This window comes from Hirundo rustica, chromosome 2 (assembly GCF_015227805.2).
Source record: "Hirundo rustica isolate bHirRus1 chromosome 2, bHirRus1.pri.v3, whole genome shotgun sequence".
Taxonomy (NCBI): Eukaryota; Metazoa; Chordata; class Aves; order Passeriformes; family Hirundinidae; genus Hirundo; species Hirundo rustica.
Window position 1 is genome coordinate 103,217,543 of NC_053451.1, and position 23,027 is coordinate 103,240,569.

The following is a 23,027-nucleotide window of genomic DNA, read 5'->3' on the forward strand; positions in this document are numbered from 1 at the left end:
CTGATCCAAACTAAAACACTTTAGTGCCCCAAGGCTCATGAAACAGTCTGTGTGGAACAACAAACGAAAATGAGATGCCTGATTTTTATGCACTGCAATGCCATAAATTCTGCTATCTGTCTGTGCAGATTTTTCTAGCATACATATCCTTAAAGAAGAAATATACTTTTGGTAGTAATACTCAACCATTGCCGAATTCTGCAGCATGTTATGTCCACTGGGCTTCATAACATTTTTCTAATTTCAATAACCATTGAAGCATACTAAGAAAATGGGAGTCGAGATCAAGCATCCATAACTTGCAAGCTACATTTTGCCGTGATGCATCTGATAGTCGATGTCTGCTCGAAGGTGGCTTTTAGTTTAAAACTCTTATTATGCCTGAGCAAAGCTAAAAGGTGAAAGTCTTACAGGCGCCAGCAACACATTCTGAAAGCCCAGATCACAGTTTTGTAAAAAAAGGACGGAGAAAAATGCTTAAGGGCGAGAGGCATTTTCACAGCGTCAGGAGCTGATGTGGAAGGACCAAAAAAAAAAAAAAAAAAAAAAAAAGAGAGATACTGACTTTTAACTCCCCGCTCCCCTTCTCTCCAGCCGCTCTGCTCTCCACCCATCCAGCAAAAGCAGCAGCAGCTCCTACAGCGCTTCTCCCGCCTCCCCGCCCCGCACTCGGTGACAAACGGCTCTGCGTGCCGGAGGCGGGGACCAGTTTCCATGCCAAAAAAAGAAATTTTTAAAAAAAAAAAAAAAAAGGACGAAGCCCATCCGTTCCGCGGAATCCCCCGCACGAAAAGCCCCCTGCCCCCTCTCTGTCAGGGAGGGACACATCCCTCAGAACCGTGCCCTGCTGCCGGCGACTGGCCCCCCGCCCCTCCACCCGCGGAGGTGTCCCCCGCGACGGGACCTGCCCCCGGGACCTCCCAGCGCGAACCTGGGAACCGCGACCCGGGAACCGCGACCCCACCGCCTCCCGCGCCCGCCGCGCGGCAGCTGCGCCTCAGCCGAACCGGCCCCGAGCGGGGCGGTGCCGCGGGGGCGGGGCCAGGGGCGGGAAGATGAGCTCAGAGCGAGCTTCTATTGGTGGAGGCTGTCGTGGGCGCGGCCCGTTGCCCGCTCGCTCCTCTGCTATTGGTGGGCGGAGACATCAGTGCGGGCCGGGGGTGGGGCCTACGGCCAGCGGGGTCGGCTGAGCGCGGCGGGCGGGGGAGCGCGGCGAGGGGGCGGCGGCGGGCGGGGAAGTGCTAGCGGGCGCACCGAGAGCGGCGGCAGCGCCGGAGCGCAGGTAGGGGAACCGCGCCGGGAGCTCGCCCCGTGCCCTCCGCCGCCCTCACCTGTCACCGCCCGGCTGCTGCGGCGAGGCAACCCCGCGCCTCGCCCCTTCCTTCGGCTCCCTGTCCGTCTCCTCTTCCTCCCCGCCGCCGCTGGCAGCCGCCTGCCGCCCTCCTCCCACCCCGCCGGGGCCGGTCGGTGTCTGCGCCCCGCTCCGCTCCCGGCCCAGGTGCGCCCGAGGGGCCGGGAAGGGCCCGGGGGCGAGGCTGCGGTGCCCGGCGGGGTGCGGCGGGGCGCGGGGTCCGCGGCCGCCCCTCTCGGGAGGGGGCAGAGCCGGCGGGTCCGGCCCGCGCTCGGTCCGGCCGGGGTGCCCCGGGGGCGGGAGGAGCGGCCGCCCGTGGGATTCCGCCCCTCCTGAGCCTTGTCTTGCCGAGCTCTCCCCGCTTCCTCCCTAATGCCTTCTTCCGCCGCACTAGAAGGGCTTAGGGCTTTTTCTGAAAAAGATGCTCTGTAGATTATTATGGATTGGGGGAGGCAGTGTTTCTCTGTTGGGTAGGTTTGGGGGTTTTTGTGTGGTTTTGGGTTTGTTTTTTATTTTAATCGGTCGCCCTGTTGCTGGGCTTGTGCATTGTCGGTGCCAGTTGTGAGAGGACGTACTAGTTGTTGCAAGGTAGGCAGGTGGTGATGGAGAGCGTCAGAGGGGACAACACCCAGGAGAGAAGGCTGTTCCTCACCTCGAGCCGCTGCGAAGATGAGGGATGCCGGGATTCCCGTTGCTGGGCTATTCCTTGCTTCTGCTCTCAGCTTTCGTCTCCTGTATTGGTGGTTGAGCAGGGAAACCTCGGTTGCTGTCCTTGGAGTATATGGAAGGCAAGAGGATTTTTTTTTTCGAGCAGGGTTTTGTGTATCTGCAGCAGTGCCTATTCTAGGGCTTGAGGAGCAAGGACCTGAGCTCCTATTCCGTTCCCTTTGTGAATGTGAGGGCTCTGCACGCTGTTGCTGTTGCTGAACTACTCCAGCCTTGCTCGCAGAGATCCTCCTCCTGTCTGCATCGTGCGGTGCCGACCATGGCTGCGGCAGGTAGCTGTCTGAGGCAGCAACAGCCTGCAACTGCCATAGTGAAATTGCTGATGATCGTGCATGTTCCTGGGTGCTGTGCCTCGGGCGAGGGAAGCTCTTACCTGACTTGTACTCAGTAGGCTCGTCAGGATGGTAATACGTTAGTCATGGTTACATCTGGAAGAGTCATTTATTGCAAATGCATGTTTATCTAGTAAAGCTTTGCAAGGTCTCAAATAGGCTGGAAGAGAATGTACAACGGAGGAGGGCTGAGAAAATCCATTGGCACGCTGATAAACGCAGATCACAAGTGGCTCTGCGGTATTGCAGGAGAGAAGTTTAAAATTGTCCTCTTAGTTTCTTTTGTTTTCCTTATGCCTCTCTGCTGTTTTTCAGAGAGTTGTTGGGCACCACCAGCTTCCAGTGTAATGAGTGATCAAATTGTGTGTGGCCAGCCAGCGTATAGTGGCTCCTTGGCTAGTGCAATCTACAAGTCCCACTTTATTTTACTGTCTGTGTCTACACTTAAGGATTTATTTCTCAGATGCGGTGTAAGTGTGTCAAAATTTAGCGTTTCTGATTGTCTTTTGGGTTTGCCTATAACAGCACGATCATTAAGATTGTTCTTGTCTTAATGCGTGTGCTTTTAACAGCAAAAGGATCTGCAGTTGGTGGAAAAAAAACCCCAAGCTTTTTAGAAAAGATATTTGTGTGTAGTAGAAGCACGAAGTGCCATTTTTAATAGGTGGATTGAATAAGAAAAGTATTGGCCTTTTCCATTGTACAGACTTAAATACTACCTCTAGTTGTGTGGGTGTTCAAAATTTCTCTCATTTTGCTCATTTGGCAATAGGAAGGAAAATCTCCCCCTCTGTACTTCTGGCAAGATGTTCTTCAAGGAGAGATCTCTTGCCTCAAGAAGCCTCCACATTAACTGACTCTCAGGAATATGGCCTTGTTTTTCAGTATTTACCTAACACTGTAATATTTAGGCAATTACATCAGAATCGTGTCAAAATCTTGGTTGCTTTGATTTAGCTCCTTAGATTTTTCTAGCAGGCAGAACAACTGGATGGCACATTAGAACTGGTGAAAGACCGTATTTTATAGGAGCATGGAAAAATCTAAAGCTGTAGAAATCAAGCATTGCAAGGAGCAAATGCTATACCATGTTTAAGATGTAGAATTAATTTCAGTTGGTATTGGACCTGCCGTCGAAAGCAGTTATCTTTAAAAATACACATGTAAAAAAATATTTGTATTATGCTTGTTTTTTAACTTAATGTGGACAGTTTTAGTGAATCAGATATATAATTAATGGTTAGTTTATGTTAAATGTTTTCTTTAACATTTTAGATTGGAATTTTATGGAAGCTGGAACTAGATATTGTTTTGATTCCTTTTGTCTGACTTTAAAATGAGAGTTAGAATAAACCTGTTAATGGTGTAGCTGATGTGCCCTGGCTTAGTTTTCAAATCTTGGTGTTGAAACAAAGAAATTGCAGATTCTTTTTAATGTTCTCATGGATCCTATCAGTTTAGTTTAATAATAATGGGGGGAAAATAGACCTGGAGACTTTAGCACTGAAATGCATACTCTAGCTGTATGTTCCTAACAAAACCCTTGAGATTTCATAAGCCTTCTTTGCCAGTGAAGCAGCTACCTGGAAGTGTAAGAAATTGTATAATTGGTACAAAGAGAGCATCTTTATAAAAGAGAGGTTTGGATTAGTCTGGTGGAAACTGTTCTTGGAGCACTGATCTAATTAGCGTCACGTTCCAGTGTTAAAAGCGTGGCTGCAAAGAAGATGGAGACTCCCTTTTGCAAGTAGTCCCATGGAGAAGATGAAAGGTGATGGGTACCAGATATTCCTGGGGATATTCCAATGGGACATGAGAGGAAAATATTTCACAATAGGAGCAATCAGCTGAAGGAATAATCTTCCCAGGAAACTGTTGGATTCCCAAACACTGGATACTTGTAAGACACAGCTGGAGAGGGTCTTGGGCCATCTTGTCTAGATTGTGCTTTTTCCAGGAAAAGCTTGGGCCAAATGACCCTTGAGGTCTCTTTCTAACCTGGCGTTCTGTGAGCTGTAGTCCCAGGGTGGCCTTACACTGGCAGTGCTGTTTCTGTTGTTGTATGGAGCAGGACCATGTGAGTGGGAGGACAGCTAAGACTGGAAGTACAAGGTAGAAAAACAGAATAATTTCTGTAAGCAGAAAACACCCTCTCTATATATATTGAAAAGTCAGTTCAGTGCTGCTATAAAAATAACTATCTATAATACTGACTATATATGGAAACTCTTGAGAACTGTTCACATGTAAGCACTGGGTTCAGTTGTTCTCAAACATATAACAGCAGGAGAAATCTGGATAGAAAAAAACTAACCAACAGTTTCTCCTAGGTGATATTTAAGTTCTGACTAGGATATGAGTTCTTATTTATGAAATCTTTTTTTTGTTATATGCTTATTGTGTGTGAATTATGAACGTGGGTCACGAAACAGTAATGAGAGAGAACTACCCTGGAAGTGTGTTGACATGGAGGATAAATGAAGTCATTGTGAACTATGTGCTCATCTTGTGAAAGGAACAAGAATGCCTTATATTTGTCAAAATTTCTATTTGAGATTTTTAAAGAATTTTAGTATTACCTATGAGCTAAACCTATAAACTCTAGATTATTATATTGATTTTTACTTCAGAACATCATCATTCTGATATTATTTCTAACATGAGAATGATGAGTGTAATATAATAAATAATAGAATTAATTTCCTGGTTCCAAGTTCTGTATTTTAACTCTGATACTTTAGTATCTAGATTAAGACTTACTTGTGCAGTAAGCATTAATTTTATAATGTAAATAAAAACAAACGTTTAAACAATACATAAACTGAGGAAATCACTGTTACATCATCAGCCCTGTTGCTGAGTCTGTGCAGTTTCATAATGTTAGATGTGGGTGAAGGAAAAATGTTACAGTTCTGAGTGTTCACAAGACTAATGTATTCAGCTTTTAACAATATTTTTTAAAATTTAGAAGATGATAATATATTTCTTTGTCACTGCTAATGAAGATATTTTAGCATGCAGAAATAGTTTTGTTAAATACCTTGACAAAGTCACAATGAAGAAAATAAATGTAAAAAGATGCTGCATGTCTTAAATGGTGTTGATGTAGAAATATTACATATATTTTTTCCTCCCTTCTCTGAAGCAATTGTGAGAATTTCATTGGAAATAGGGTAGCTTTCAGAGAACTTCCATGCCTGTTTCTTTAGGCAAAGTAGCTTTCAGAAATGAATGTATGGGCTCTCAAGTTAGTTGTGTTCCTCTTCTCAATCACATTTGAGATGTAAGTTACATTTAGATGATGTGGAGTAAAAATAATCTATTGCTGTGTTTTAAAATGAGGAAAATGCATATGGATTAGTTATCGTTATTATATGATGACTTTCTGTGATACTAAACTGTTAGATTTCCAGAAGCTTTTAATTCTAGCTTGAGTGTAATTAGATTTATTTTTCTGTCATTACTTTAGCAGAGATGTTTGTGTGTTCCAGCTTGGCTTCAAATTTGAATTCCTAATACAGCCTTTTAGTGTTGGAATTGCCTACTAGTGTCTTGAAATTTAATCCTTTAGTTATTTATTTATAATAATAGGATAACTTAATTTTACACTGGCACTTGTTTGGAAAAAAGAATATAATCTTAATGTAGTGGTATAGTTGGCATTTACAAGAAATACTTCTGTGGCAATATTATTAAAAAAAAAAAAAAAGAAAAAAAAAAGGTGGGGGGGAGGGGGAGTGAAAAACCTCAGTGTGAATCAGTTTTTAAAAGATTTCTCAGTATGTTAGCCACACAGAGCTCCATTATTTAGGTATATTGTATCACTGTCTCTGTTAATGTGTTCTTACAGATGACTGTAGTAGAACAGGTGTTGATGGTAACATACTGCTGTATTCAGCTGAAGGAAGGGGAGGATGTGGATGCAATAAAATGCATGTGGATGAATAAAATATTTATTCAACTATTAAGTATCAAAAAAAAAATTTCTTGGACCTCAAATTTGAAACCACAACTTTTTTTCACTTCTTTCTCCTCTTCATAATTAGGTATCAGTGTTTAAAAGTCATCCTGTATTGTAGAAACTGTACATTTCTTAGTGACTTTGGAGAAACAGTTTACACTTAAAATGATTTCTGTGTAGAAGTATGTTTTGGCTGACTTCATCATCAAATTCATAGAAGTTGGGGATCCTAAAATGGATTTTTTAAGTGCTTACTAAATCCATGGTTCTCTGGGATCAGTATCTGGTGTAGAAACACCTGGAGTTTTCCAGTGTGTTGTTTACTTTGAGTTAGTGCTTATGAAGTGAGCAACTCCTCAGCTCTAAAGTCCCACTTTATATGCAAAGTAAGTGAATGTACATCAGTGGGGGCTTTTCAGTCTCATCACTTCCTGACTTTGAGAGGGCAGATCCTTCTGTTTGGCCTGCATGTGATATTCTGGGTAATATTTTAACCTGTTAAACCAATCTGATTTCATGGGTGCAAAATAACCGCCAGCTTTTGAAGCTTTGTACTTCTATATATTTGTCTTTAAAGCACAGAATCTTGTGACTTAAACTTGATAGCGTAGTAAATTTGTGTTTATACGCTTTCTACTTGCTGCTATATTTCCTAATCTTAAGAAAGTTATTTGTGTGTGTGTGTGTGTGTATTTTTCATGTAATTCACTTCTCAAAAGTTCCCTGTGTTTGTCTCAGCATACATCAGCACTGTGCTGCTTTCATTTTGCATGTTGCAGCATATCATGTTAATTGCAGGTTTGTCACCAGCATTTTCTATGAATAAGTGTAGTGTAGTTTGGTCATTCTACTTCTTTCAAGATGATGAGAGCGGGGTTTTTTGTTTGGTTGGTTTGGTTTTGAGGATGGTTTGTTTTGTTTGTTTTTGTAGGCTGCATTTTTTGGCGATTACCTGAAATATCAATAGCAAAACTGAGGTGTATGGAAGGTGGGGGCATGTCATAGCCAGCTGTTCCTAAAACTCTTCTTGTCAGACCTTTTACACTTGTTCTAAATTACTGCTAACCTGCTGTGTTCAATAGAACTTTCCAGTAGCTAAAAACAAATCGCAGGAAAAAATTCTGGTTTTTATTTTGAACACTTGGCAGCATTTTGTTTATTCCCCAGAGTCACTTAAGCCCTCTCTACAAATATTTGTGCGCATGGTGAGTTCAGCATGTGTTTAACTTCAGCTGCATTGCTTATACAGGAGTTTATGTAGGATTAAGGCCCATCTGACTTTGTGACCCCTTTCAGAGGTGAAGAAATCTTAGACTTATCAAACATATAGCAGTTTGTATAGTATATGGAACTGTTTTTAACACATCTTAATTGATACTTCAAGTTGATGTTGTTCAAAGTAGTTGGTAGGCCTATTGGAAGCTCTTCAGTGTTTTCTGTGTTGCATAAATATAAATGTAATGATGATGAACAGGAGATGGGCATAGGTTTATAATGCATTACAACAAGTTTGCTTTAATGTTATATAGCATTTGAGATGAAAAATGGTTTATTGTGCTTATGCGTCGGGTTATTTATATATTGGATTATTCATCCAAAAGTTAAAGCTGTTTGTTAGTCAAAAACTAGGCAATTGTCATAGCAATGACAGTAGCTGTTACTGATTTTCGGTTGTGAACCTCAGAACATGCACTACTTATAACCTTTTTTATTGCAAGATGGGTGTTTACTTAAATGAGGCTGAATCTATTAATAAATATAGAATACTCTCTCTCCAACTTTCTACTGTGTTTTTACTAGGACTGCGTAGGGTATTTTGAAGTGATAATTAACATCAGTGATGGAAAACGGACCTCAGGAGGTTTTCTAGGTAGACCTTCTGCTCAAAAGCAGTATTTTCCTAAAAGTATGTTTATTGCTAAAATGTCAGTTGGAAGAAGTCATGTGAAATTAAATTATTATTCTTTTTCTGGGGAACACACACTTGCCTGCTTGGCTCATTTTAATGACACTGTTGCATTTTTTTTCTCTTGAGCACTTAAAAAGAGAATTCTGACTAAAACGAAACAAATGTTTTGGTGCTTTTGTTTTTGGCTTTTTTCCCCCCCCTTTTTTTTTGGCTCTGATCTGCCTCTATTTTTGATTCTATTCTTGATCTACCACATCTGCAGTGTTGCCATCAGGTTGTTTGCTTAACCTCTGCAAAAATGCTTCCAGTCTTCCTTGCCTTGCATGTTGGACAAGGATGGAGTATTCCCAAATCCACCACTCCAGACATGTAGACGTAGTATGCTGTTACTTACCTACATCCATAGGCTTTCTCAAAAAATCCAAAGAAACCCCCTAATCCCCTGACCTCAACTAATCCTTTTATGAAAACACTTACAATGAATCTGTGCTGGCTTCAGAAGTTTCATGCTTTAAAAACTTGACTCTACCTTATGGACCTCTTCACACTTTCCTGATCCATCTGTTCATCTAGCACAGCTTCTTCTCTATCACTTCACACAATTTTAGGCTGTTGAGATGCAAGACGCCTTTGCAGATCCTTTAATTGGTTGTAGTCTTTATTTTTACTTCTCCTTTTCGTATTTCTTGAAAAACAAAACAGACCACCATCCCCCCCAAGGAAAAAAAAAAATAGAAAATAAAAAAATGGACAACCTGAAAAAAACCCTACCCTAAAAGCTGGTGCTTTCTTTCTCCTTTCCTTGCTGGCATTATTATTCCAAAGGATGTTTCAAATTGCATGCCATTATAATGTTTTTATGCAACCATTCTTTTTCTCCTTAACTGTGAAATCTTGTTTGGGTACAGCTTGTGTTTAAAGGCGGTTATTTATGGAGCGCTGTGGCTGTACATCGTGATGTACAGTCAGTAATGCGTTGATCTGGTAAATCTACCGACTAGAGCTACTACTTCATGCGGTATAGCCTATTATAAAACAGAAAACCTTGACGTGGGGAGTGGCTAGTGCTGATGAAATGCTTCGTGGAACAGGTGGGACTTCAAAGTTTTATTTTAGTTTGAGGGAAGGTTGCTTATGCAATTGATCCATCTGTCCATCCATCTGTCCATTAGCCTGTCCTCCCACCCTGCCAGTGGCTTCTGAACTGCTTGTCCAATTCCTAGTCGACTTTGGCAGAGGGGACATGTTCTCCAGCCCTGTTGCATGCATATACAGGTCTGACAGAAACAGGCAGATGGTTAGAGAGGAGATTGGGCAAGAAACGGGGAACCCCAGTCTGTGTGACTGTGGCTGGCCTGTAGTAATAACCACCATGGCATTTGCTGCCTTTTGCCAGGCGGGCGTGCACAGGGAAGGTCAGATGGAAAGTGGGAGAGTCATGATGCTGTTCCAGTAGGTTATTGTATGTGCATGATGGGAGGGAGGTCACAGGGGTGATAACTGGGGGATTATTCTAGGTGGGAAGCAAGGGTATTGTGCTCTCATGGATGGTCACAGGACCCAGAGTTACTGTGGGAGACCCGTTTGATGTTCTAACTTAGGTTTTTAAAGAGTTTGTTGTCTTTGAGGGAGTTGAGGAAAGAGCTGTTCGGCTTAGAGCCGTCATCAAGAGCAAGGAGGAATAGGTGGCATAGAAAAAACATCATCTGATGTACGTGGGAAAGAGGTTGTGCATATCCTATAAAGTCAGTGTCAGAAATATGAACTTGATGAAGAAAGAAGACTGTCAGCTAGCCAGGAGGAACTTCAAACATAGAACCTCATATATAGAAATGAGGGGGATTAGAGAGAAAGAGGTGCTGTAGCACAGCAAATCAAATTGAAATAATTTAAATATTTCTTTAAAAAAAATTGGAGGGCTCAAATGATTTTTTCAGGAAATCTGTAGCTTCAGCGCACAAATGTGTTGCTCTCTTTAAAAACTTTACTACTGGTATAAATAAAAACAGATTTCAGTATGAAGGTGACAGTGTGGGATGGTCACAATAATAGTAACAAAACAGTCTTTTCAGAAGGTGAAAAAAGAAGGTGACTGTGACTCTGCTTTTCCCAAACAAATAGCTATTCCTGTCATTTGGAGATCATTAAATCTGTTTCAGTAAATTCTATACGCATTGATGTTTTAGTTGCCTAAAGCTCTGTGACTGAATGACATTTCTAAAAAAAAAAAAAAGGCATGGCCCTTCATCTATTAACCTAGTTGTTTTTCAGTTGCTTCTGCTGACTCATAATATTATGTGATGTAACTCACAGGAAAAAAAATCCGTGTGTATTTTTAATTAATGTATTTGAAACTTAAGATTGTTTTAACTATAAGTTTGGATGCTTGGAGATGTTTGGGTTTTTTCCTTCTGAGATAAATCACATTTGTTTATATAAATCACTGTAAAATAACAGTGACTAAAATTGTATTGCAGATAATATGTGTGGATGAGGGGAGATAGGAAGATACCGATATTAAGGTCAAAGTCTGCTCGCCTTTGATCATACAAATTGCTGAACAGCCCTGGGAGGCTTGGAGACCTATCCTGTATTTTTCCATGCCAGTAAAATGGTGACCTTTTGTTTGACTGTTCCAGTTATAGTCACTTAAAATAACATTTGAGCTATTGTTGGCCATTTCACTGAGAATGGAAGGCAGATCAAGCTTGTTATCTCACCGCTTTTCAAAGAAATTAACAAAGAGGAGGTCTGCTGTCCTTAAAGAATTAGTCTACATAAAGCTTCAATGCTAGTGAGAAGAGTTATTGAAAAAAAAATAAATAGTTTACACTAGCAAATTTACTTTCCCACTTTAAAACCAATAGGTAATTTAAAAAAAACCCCTAGTTCTTACGCCTTTTTAATAACTCAGATTTTTAAAGAATTTATTAATAGCAGTTGTCATTTTGTGACTGTCAAAGTATTTTGGAGTTTTTCTTGCTCACTTTCTGATATTTTGATGGGGTTTTTTTATCTCATTGAACTTGTGAGATGCAGAAATAGTTACAACATATCAGTTCCCATCAAATTGCCAAGTCCCGTGCATTTTTAGCGATCCAAAACCATTCAGATTCCCGAATTTGGGGAATAACTTTTAATATTGAATATACAAGGTTGATGGTGTAGGGCGTGAACGCATTGTAATGAATGCATGAAAATAAGAATGTGTTTTTATTTAACTGTTTATTTAAGTGTTGAATCTCGAAGGTAAGGGCTGTATGATGGGACCCCCAGCTAATTTCTGATTCTGGAAGTCACTGTACAGATGAATGACCTGACCACTTCCACTTTCTACAACCTGTTGTGAATGTAACTAATACTTAGAAAGGAAAATACGGTATATTTTCTAGTCTTCAAGCTGGTTTTGCATACAGTGCTGAGAATGAGGTAGTGGAAGCTGGGTTGCAGTAGTGAAATGGAAGCAGGGGTGAAAGCAAGACTATTCTGTTGAGCGAATTTACAGATCTTTCATCTGCTGTGGAGCCCTGACATTGAGAGAGCCATGTGCTGGGTAATCTGGAAGACTGTGTGCATTGTTCTGGCCATGGGGTTGAGAAGGGTCTGGTACAAGGCTGTGGTGAGAAGTTGCCCCTGTGGATAAGGCTCCCACTGCCCTGGAATGTTCCTGCTCAAGGTGAACATTATACCACTGTTTAATGCAAGTATGGCATTGCACTGTGGATAGCAGTCCTTGTGCTATGTTGCTAATATTTGAGATGATATGCTGTGCAAAAGATTGAAACTGGGAAGCTGCAGATTCAGTTTGATGTTTAAAGTGTGGGATTTGACAGCTCGGTATGTAACGTATATATTTGTGCAGTGTTAATTTACATTTTTTAAAATCATTTCATGGCTCATTCATATCTCTTGGGATGAAAATCCAGTCCACCAGTGAAGCTGAAATAATTGGATCTTATTTGAGGTGCAATGATAAAGATTAAAATGGACCTCTAGGATCAATTACGTTTGTATGATGCACGGTAAATTTTTTCCTAACTTCCTTTTCCTTCTGTAATAGACTTTGCCATTTTATTGAGGAACTGCAGGACAGATTAAATTGCATATGGCTGACTGTGGTGGTGAAGTTCTCTGCTGTAAATCAGAAATAATTTTGAACGTGATGTGAATTGCTTAATGTCTGCAAATGCCTGGTAGTTACATAGAACAAGATACTGTTCTATCTAACATAGATTTTTGGCATGGTACACCAGTAGAAGTGGTATCATAGTATGTTTTCACCTGAAGTTTGAATCTCTAAGGAAAATAATAAAAGCTGTGATAAGTTTTCAACATTTGATAACCCTGCTTTTGTCTAGTTACATGCTGCGAGCAAAAGCAGAAGGGTATTACTGCAGTGTAGCATGTGCTCACATTTAGGTTCCCTAGATCTACTGGTAGAACAGTAAACGGTGCTGAGCCCTGAGGTATCTGTAAGCTAGATAATGTCCTATGATGTGTGCCTCAAGATTGACTTTATGAGTACAAAAATGTATAAAATGCACTGTTAATGCTCTACAGTTTTATTATAAATCAAGCTGTTAAATTGTTACAAGAATCAGATTATTTTAAATTACAGTATGCTTTAATGGACAATTTAAGTAACAAATAATACCATACCAAGAGCTTATTTTCTCCTGATTGTTTTTGTTTGTTTGTTTGCTTGGTTTTTGTTGTTCTTGTTTTTTAAATATGCCTCCAAAATACATGAGCTGAAGAGAAATTTTCCAAAAGGTATATAGATTACTGGAACATGAAGAAATGTTTTTAAATAGTGTTCAGGAAAGTCATCTGGAATATGTACATACTGAAATACTTCAATTTGATAAGTCTTTTTCCATTTTCTCTGATTAAATGAAGACAAGTAGGCATTCTCTTTTAAATATTGTTACTTAACAATACAGAATAAAGTAATGGATGTTGTGTTTATCACTTTTATTATAACTCAAGATGTTTTCTAATAATTCCATCTGAGGAAAACAGTGCTGCCATTTAATTAGAAACAAAGCCAAAGGAAGAGAAGTAACAGCTCAAACTAATCTTAAAAAGAAAAAAAAAGGAAAGCAGGGGTTGATCAATTGCACTGCAGTACCTAAGAGAAATGTAATGCTTCTGAAAGAGGAACATATAAGTTTACAAATTGATTTCAAGATATCAGTAGTGGGGGAGCAGAAAACTGTGCGTGTGCCACTGCCAGCTATTTATGGTACAGCTGTGACTGGAGTGCTAAAAACAGGCGGCATATAAGTCAAGATAGCAACTGGACTGAATTCCAGTTGAGTAAATTCTAGGGTGCAGCCACTGACTAAGGCTTTTTTTGGGTCATTACTGTGCTCCTAAAATACTGTGAATCCAGCATACCCAAATTAAAATCTAAACACTGTTAAATATGACCCTCTACTTTCATAACAGAAGTATTAGATGAAAACAGGAATTTGTCCTTTGGTAGTGAGAAACAGATTTAGTTATAAGTGTTGGGTAATTAGGAGTTACTTACCTGCATTTGTTCTATGATGAAAGGTATATATTGTCTATCAGCATTTTTGAGAGTCCATGTTTTCAAACTAGTAGTCTGAGCCTTTTTGCTTAAAAGTCTACTAGAATTGTGGGATATAATACACTGCCCCTGTTCCTTCAAGGAGTTTAGTTAATAAAGCATTATGTACCATGCTATAAATGACTGATAAATTGTTCAAAGTTATTAAGTGGAGTAAATAAAATAAATTAAATTTGGAAAGAGTGGAAAAAAATAAAAATCTGTGCTATATGAGGAGCTGTGCTGAGCATGATCTGAAAATACACTTTGGGTTCCATGAATGGGCTTATTTAATTGCCTTGTTTTGCATGCCTTCCTTTAAGAGATTTGTGAAACAAGGTGGAGAAATACAAACTGGAGCAAACCTTGAGAAAACAGAAATCTGTAGCACACTTATGCTTCTTGGAATAAACTGTGAACATTCTGGGCTGTATCTGAAGTTGCTATGTGGTTTTCACCTTTGTTGCTTGGCTCTGATCAGGGTGCCACCCTTATTATTTTATTCTCCACTGTTCATATGCTGTTGTTTGTACGATTTTAAGGTAAAAATGTGGTCAGTGGTTTTTTTTTTTTGGCACTTATTTGTAATGATTCTTTTAGTTAAACAGTAGCCCTTTTGCAAAATAAACAACATCATTTCCCCCAATTATCTGGTAAATGCTATTAACTCTCCCTCTATTGTAAGTATTTCTTGCAGCAGAGGCACAGCTTAATGGAATCAGAGCTGAGGGATGTGAACAGCAATAGTTTTCATCTATTCTACTTGTACCAGAAGGTAGAGGTTAAGTGGAAACGAGTTTTGCTGGTGCCTGTACTGAAAAGACATTTTAGATAGATTTTGCAGCTTTGTCAGTGACATGAGATGGAATGTTCTGAGCACTCCTCACTGTTCCTCCACCTATCTCTGTACACAGGAAGTTGTTTGGAACTCCTTTATTTTCTCCTTTTTGATAGTGGAGTCCTTGGTTCAACATTTGAGAATACTGAATAGAAACCCAACACAAAGTCTCCCGAGGTCGTAGACTGCTTTTAAAATGGCATACTGAGGTATGCTGAGCTCTTTTATTCAGTGGTAATTGTAATATCTCCCTAAAGTTCCAGTAATGTCCTTCACTGTTTGGTCCATTTGTATTAAAGACGTTAAAGATATTAAACTGCATAATGTATTTGTTCTTCTGACTGGGACACAAAGCCCCATTATGATTTCAATAATATTTTTCTTTTGAAGACTTAAGGTCTGGTAATTATTAAGTCATAATTACATAAACTTTACATTTCTAGCTTTGCAGTTCAGTTGTACTTATGTAAAAATAAAGAAAATAAAAAGCAAAGTAATAATTGTTGAATGAAGTGATAGGATGTGGAAGTACCAAGAGGGGAAGCATTGCTTGTGAGACTGGGGGAGGAGGGGGAAGTGTGTTGCTGTAGTACATCTATAAACACATATTTTAAAATACAGTAATTCAGAAACAGTAGGCTAACTTGCTTTTTCAACAGTGGGAAATACACCCTTAATGAGATCTGCTCTTCTGCTCTGTTTTATAGGCAGCCTAATCTCTGTAGTTCCTGGGTTTTCCAGTGTGCTTTATCCTGTTTGATAGGCTTCTACAGTTTTGAAATTTTGGGGGGCAACTACTGCAAATGTTGCAGGAGATTGAAGAGAGAAAGGGAAAAAAAAAATTGTGGTTGGGAAAAAATCCTGGTGAAATATCAAGATCTGCACTTCTGTGGGTTTTTTTACCATTTAAGAACGTCATGTTTAGATGCCAGTTGTGCGCCGTATCAAATAGAAATAGAAAAAAGTCTCAGTCTGCACTTCACTTACATTCATTTTCACTAAAGGAAAAAAAAGCCTACACTCAATTCAGTCCATTTCTGTTTCTCTGACGTTCCAAGCCCTGTGTAACCTTGCAGTGAAGCCTACCTCTTGTAATTTTTTTCCTTAAACAGCATTACATTCTTATAAATAGTCCACTTTATGATAGAGAAATACTGTGCATATGGTTTATAAACGTAAGATGATCTTAAGAGAAGTTTTTAGTATGTTATGTGAGTTTTAATCTTTTTGGTTTTTTGTTTCTCTGCCTACTTTTATTCCTCAAATAGGGTTTTGAAGCTCTTCAGTTGAAGTATTAAGAAGACATCTTTTGAAAATTCTAGTGAACTATGTCTTACCAATTAAATGAAAGAAAAAAAAAAGGACTGAATCTAATTAGCTAATTGTCTTTTATTCCAGCTGATGTTCTAACAGTTGCCTTTAGATATTTGCAATACACAGTCACATTTTGCAGAATAAAAACTCTAGCCTTGGTAATTTGTTTAAAGATGTGTCTGTGATAGCTTATCCATAATGGTGACAGTAATAAAAGGAAATACTAAACTAGAACTATTCCCCAAAGTCGTGTTTCCTGTCAAATATCCCAGAAAACATAGAGTAATGCTAGGTGTCTATCCCAGATTAACTGATTTGAAGCTGACGCTCAAATTCTTGTTTCAGATGAGCCCATAATGCACTGTTCAGGTACTCTGAAAGAAGGGAACATGCAAGAAATCATTCATCTCTAGAAGACTGATACCTATATGTAAAATTGAAACGATTTGCTAGGCTCTGCTGGTGGGTAGGAGGTGTAGGAAGTTCTACTTTGTTAGTCATCTTCTACATATGGAAGCTCTGCTGTTATTCTGCTGCAGTTTCTGGTGGCTAACATCTTAATATATGGTGGAATTAACATCGGCAGGTTTTAAAGCTTATTGATTTTTGTAGAGGTACATGTCATAAGTGGAAATACACATATGAACTCATGCTTTCTATTACTTGCCTGAGGATGAAAATTCACTGTTACTGCCCATATATAGGGTTTATTTTTCAGCAGAAGATCATATGTCAGTGTCTTCAGTATTAGTCTTTTACATATGTTTTCTACAACTGAGTCTGTATAATACTTGTTCATGCTGCATATTTATGGCAGGTACAAGAAAATATATTATTTAGGATCAGTTCTTTTTACAAGGCATTTTATTTGGTGGTAAGTGTAGAATTCTGTTGTTAATCATGTTTGTGTGCTAATCAATGGAAATAAATTGAAGGAGATCAGAAAATACTGAGAGTGGTAGTTCCATATTGCTCTGTGCTTTTGTATCAGGTAAAGAAATGCTTTCAAACCAGAAATGAATGTCTTTTCCTTCTCAGGAAGACTTCTATATTAAAAAAAAATTAATTGTAACCCTTAACGAATGTTGAGATTAATGAATCAAGTAATCTGCACTTCTTAAACTACTGAAAACACCCTATTCAATTTCCATTCTAGTTTAATTTAAACTGATAAAATTACACTTAATAGCTATTAGATCAGTTTTACAGTAGTGTATTTCAAAAGACTAATGTCAAAAGGTAGTAGGCTTTTTTTTTTTTTTTATTTTACAAATCTGAAAAAAAAAAGGCAAATTAATTATTTGAAGGCATAAGCAGATAGCGGATGTTCTGCTTCTGCTAGTAAACTTAAATGAGAATTTTGCAGCATTAAAAGCTGCTCATTTTTGAAACAACTGGAAAGAAGAGAGGGAATTATTAGAATCAGAAAATATCCTGTGTTGGAAGGGATCCACAAGGATCATAGAGTCCAGCTCCTGGCCCTGCGTAGGACGCCTCTAGCATGTGTCCATGTGCCTGAGAGCATTGTCCAAACACTTCTGAGCTCTGTCAGGCTCAGTGCTGTGTCCACTTCCCTGGGAAGCCTGTTGCAGTGCCCAGCCACCCTCTGGTGAAGAACCTTTTCGTGGTATCTAATCTAAATCTCCCCAGCACAGGATTGCCCCATCCCAGGTGCAGAACTTGGCACTTGCCCTTGTTCAGCTCCATTGGGTTGGTGGTTGCCCAGCCCTCTGGTGTGGGCAGATCTCTCTGCAGGACCTCTTTGCCTTCAGAAGTCAACAACTCCTCCCAGTTTTGTATGATGGGCAATCTCACTTTGTATAACTTGAATATAAGTGCACTAAATGGGCTATTTCCCCTTCTCTCCCTGCCGTCTTGAGCTCCCACCGTTCAAATTTGTCATTGTGGCTGGATCACTACACTTAAACAGCGCTCTGGTAAATTAAGAATAATCACTCCTGACTAGATGAAGTAATAAGAACACAGATAAGTTGCAACTACAGCTATAACTTAATAGTTTTTGAAATTTCTGGGTCTCTGTGTTCTTTCAGACAGATACCGCTTAGCAGTGTTTTCAATATTCAGTGAAAGTAGTCTGAAGACATGGTAGAAGGGAATGCTTTAATTGTTCTGCAGTTCATGTGAGCTGTTGTGGGTGAAAAGTCCTTTTGCCCTGTATTAGTTTCTCTGGCATCCTAACCTTTTCTTTGACAAGTACCCACTTTAGGTTCTTCAGATAAGGTATGTGCTTTGTGGCCTTTCAGTAATGAATGTGACATTTTTAGAAAAAAAATATTTTGAGCATATGGCTGATTTATTACTCAGTCATTTTCAATTAATTGTTGTGACTTTTGGTTAGCTAAGGCAGTTTGCTTTTTAGCTTGTTCTGTTCTGTAGAGTGATACTCTTTTTTTCCACTAAGTAAAGCTAATAGGTTTTAAGGCCTTGAGTAACTACTGTAATGAACTGCCTTAGTCTGCCACAAATCAGTTTATGATCCATCCAGAAATTTGTAAGGATGATAACATCAAGTTTGAGCTAAACTAGGTTTTATTTGCAAATCTGTATATGGTAGATAATTCATGTATTAAATTACTCTTCTTGTGACAACTGACTTGTTGTCAACATGGTATTATGCTCCTTTTAGTTTCTGGGTTATTTTGTTAAATAAACATTGTTTTGTCAAAATGTACAAAACAGCTGTACTGAAATATAGATCTGGGAAAGTGATGATCTCACTTGAAGACAGAACAATACTGTGTTTGGGGGCTGTGTCTGTATAGGGAAAGTCTTTGGGAGGATATTAAGGGTTGTGCTTTCCTGCTTGTAGTGATCTTATTCTATACTCATTATTACCTCCTGGCTGTTGACAGAAACCACACGCTGGATTCGGTAGACTTGTGGTCAGCAAGTGTAACTTTTTTACTGTTCTTGAAAGGTTGGATCTTAGTAAAGCTCCATTTTTTAGGCAGATGACAATACTTCATATAGACTCCTACTGTGTCAGCAGAGCCACAAAGATTTGAAATACCTATGGTCTGCAGGTCTTAGTAGTGTTAATGATTTACTTTGGGTTTAAAGAAACAAGAAGCATCTAAAGATATGTAGCCTTCTTTTAAAGAAACAGATGCCAGGTTAATGAAAAATGCAAAATACTTTTTTTGAAGACATTGTCTGTATTCTTTCATAGCAGGGGGGATTTTTAGAAGGATTTGATAACCTAGATGTGTTGATACTTACTCTGATCCCGTATTTAGTAGGTACATTTTTTAGTGTCACAGATTAGGGTTTTTACTTTCTTCATTTAGAATCCACATTGGTATCTGTGAGGAAGCTTTTTGACTTGTGTAAAGCATAAGGTGAATCTCAAGGGAAGTAGAAGAACCAGTACTAGAAGCAAATAGAGGAGGAAGGGTGATGGTATCTTTCCCTGATAATTAATTGGAAAGTGGGTAATAAATATGCACTTCACTTTACTTATTTTTTATTAAGAGAGTTGGAAGTACTTAGCTTTTGCTTAGGCTGTGAGTCTTAGGCCTGGCTGTTCACTGTGTGAATTACTGGGTTTATGACGGTTTTGTCTTAAATGGGAAGATTTGGCTGTTTGTTCCCATCTCTCTCAAATGTTTGAATGACTGAATGTGATAGCAAGTTAGTTTCCATTTTCTAATGAATAGTGAATAGTGTATCTGCCTTAAAAAATCCTCAAGGAATTCTAGATAAGGAATTCCCTTACTGAAGTTGTTTGATTCTTAAATGAGTTTTTTGCATACTGCATTTATAACATGGACTAAAGCAATGTGTTTTGGACAGACTCATAAACTATGGGCAGATGATCATGGGAAGAGGTTTGACTGTTGCCTCTACCTCCCTAGCATGATTTTGTATTGGGACCATGGTGCACTAAAATAATTTTTTGGACATCATCCTGTCTGTCAGCATCTAGCAGATGCCATAGATAGATCACATTTTTTGAACACAGTGAGGGAATTTGAGGCTCCTGAAAACCTCAGTAACTCTGAGGAAGGGCGAACAATAAAAAATAAATCATTATGATTAATTAAGTCATCATGACGGAAGAACCGTAAGCACGTCAGAGGCAATTGTTTCAATACCAATTATACTCAATTATGTACCTGGGGAAATGGTTTCAAATATTATCTCTCTCCCCTGATTTATATTGTTTTATTTGATGTAATATTAAATGTTATAATAGGCACATGATACCTACAAATGGACATGCTTCTACTAGGGCTTTTTCCTCCCCAAGTGTCTGTCTGTGAGGAAAAGCTGTTGAGCAGTTCTTTGATATGTGGATGTAATTAGGTAGCCTTTGAATTGTACCTTGTCAGTCTGATTTTAAAAGATAAGTAGTGCAGGCGTCAGTTTTGAAACAGAGTTAAAAAACTTAAAATTAATTTTCTTAGAGCTGTGTTTTTTACTCTGCCAGGACTGGTTGCCCTATATGCTGAAATGGGAGAAGGATATTAGATGTGACCTTGTAAGCAAAGTTTCCCAGTGTGTGAGTAGGAGAACAGAATGCAGTCTTTCTTTCTTGATTATAGGAGACCATCCTTTCTAATTTGAACAACTGTTGCTTAGTAAACTTGTGTATGCCAGAGAAGTCATAAGTATGGTTACAGTTAAGCAAGCAATGAAAAGGTTAAAACCTGTTGTTCCTGTGGGATTGGAAATGCATGGTCTAGTCCTTTTCAGTAACTTCTCACTGAAACCTTTTTCTTCTTTGGTGTTCTAAGTGGTAAACTTTTCCCCATCCATTTTGCATCTCCACAGCAAATTTAGACTAAAATCCTACAGAGGGCCTGAGTCAATGATGCATTTTTATGTTCGGTTCTAAATGTGATGATTTTCCTGCTTGTAGGTCTGAGATTTTTGTGTGTTACATGTCTGTACTCCCCTAGTTACACTCCACAGTGTTCCGTCTTGGCTTTTTAGACTTGACAGAGTTTTGGGTTTTTTTGTAATACGGACTAGAGGATAAGCAGCTAATAAATCATTTGCTATACAAATGAAACCAGAAAATGAAGCGTAATTCAGTGGTTAGGCAAACACAGGTAACCTAGAATGTCTTGAAGAGTAATTTCGGGCCGTATGCAACTTCTTCAAGGGGAGTTAAAGTTCTTCTTGTATCTCTTTCATTTCATTGTCCTCGAGGAAGATGGCAGAGCTCATACTGCTTTTTCCAATAAAGAAAGCTAGCCTGGTAAAATAATTTCATTCCTGGGGCCTCTGATAGGGATTTTAAGTGAATAGCCTATTACTATAGTATTATTAGTGCTTTGGTGATGGGTCATTCAAACTATTTCAAAGCAAAAGTTGAAATTGATGATCTGTCCCTTGAATTCTCAGACACTTTTGTATTTCTGTTTTCTAAAGTAATTGCTACATGATGTAACAAATTGGTTAATTTAATGTAGCAAGTGTGGGGAATAAAGAAGCAAAGTTTTTTTGGTTTTGTTTTAATTTTTTTATTAGGAAGCAATGAAGACATCTGAAAATTCAGGAAACACTTCATGCTCCATTGAAAGAGGGAACACACAATTCACATTTTGCAAAACAGGCCTCTGAGCCAAGATTAGCAATACAAAGTTTAAGAACTCTCTTAATTTAGGCACATCTGAAGGGACTATGTATGGATAACAATGTTTAGAAAACTGCTAGCTGCCTTGAAGTGCGGGCAGGAGCGAAGGAGTATCTCAGGGCTTAAGAGGATTGTGGCAAATTAAAATGGAGGCATTAAACATGGACACTATAGAACAAGCAAGGGATAATAAGATTTTGCACTATTCTCTTGAATTTGGGCAGTTGCAGTTCCAATACCCTCAGACATATCTTGCCCTGTAGTTTGAGATAACTCCAAAGAATCACAGAGTAGCTGAGGCTGGAAGGCGCCTCTGGAAAGCCAAATGCCCCTCTCCTGCAGGGCCACGCTGAGTGGATTGCCCAAGGACCTTGTTCTAATCGTGTTTTAAATATCTCTGACATGAGGCTGCAGCCTCTGGAAGCAGCCTGCTCCAGGTCAGAGTCCTGCTCACCACCACGGTTGCCTGAGACTGACCTTCCTTTGTGTCAGTTCATGCCCACTTCTGCTTGTCCTTTCAGGGACACCTCCAGGAAGAATCTGGGTTGATCTTCACACCCTCATAAACACTGAGAAGATCCCTGTCTGGTCACCTGTCTGAAGTCCTTGACGCCCTTGACAATAGTGTAGGGTGTTGGAAAGTGGCAGTACCTACTGACTCATGAGTCCACCCTGAACACTGCAGCATTCCTGGGAGGGTATTGGAAAGTGGTTGTACCTACTGACTCAGGAGACCACCCTGAACACTGCAGCATTCCTGGGAGGGTATTGGAAAGTGGCAGTACCTACTGACTCAGGAGACCACCCTGAACACTGCAGCATTCCTGGGAGGGTATTGGAAAGTGGCTGTACCTACTGACTCATGGGTCCACCCTGAACACTCCAGCATTCTTGGAGCTGCTCTTGCACATCCCAAGCTGAGGGCTTGTGCAGTCACAATTCATACTGCCTCTCAGGTTTTTGATTGAAAAGCTTTGACTATTTTGGTTCTTAGAGCAAATAAAAAAACAACAAAACCAACTCATTATTATGTTTTGGATCTTTACTAAGTAAAGGTATTTTTTAAAGTGAAAGTTCAAGATATTTGTGTATATGAATACTTCACAAAATCCCGTAACTCTCTTCAAATAAACTTGAAAAGTTATTTGCATCTGTACATCACTGAACTGGTTGCTATACTTCATCTGGTTTTCAAATTGGAAGGAAAAGAAAATTTCTGTCCTACAACTTAAGATGGGCCCTGCTAATTTTGCCTGGATTCTGCAAGTGCTTAGGATAACTGAGGAGAATTTTGAGTATTTTTTGTTCTCCCTCAGCCCTGAGTGAAATTCACAGATGTTGCTCAGCAGTTCCTAATCTGATCAAACACAGTACCGTATCCTTTTCAGTCTCGTGAATGCATTGTTCAGCATGCAGTTG

At 39.4% G+C, this 23,027-nt stretch overlaps 1 protein-coding gene across 2 annotated transcripts in view; it reads left to right on the forward strand.

Annotated features, from left to right (window-relative positions):
- Positions 1-1,211: 1,211 nt before the first annotated feature.
- CDKL5 (cyclin dependent kinase like 5) overlaps positions 1,212-23,027 on the forward strand; it is a 123,322-nt gene continuing 101,506 nt past the window's right edge. The window contains exon 1 of one of the 2 annotated variants that reach the window (XM_040091232.2): positions 1,212-1,282. The gene's annotated coding sequence lies outside the window, so the exon portion shown is untranslated. The remainder of the gene's footprint in view (positions 1,283-23,027) is intronic. The other variant, XM_040091241.1, reaches the window with a different exon arrangement.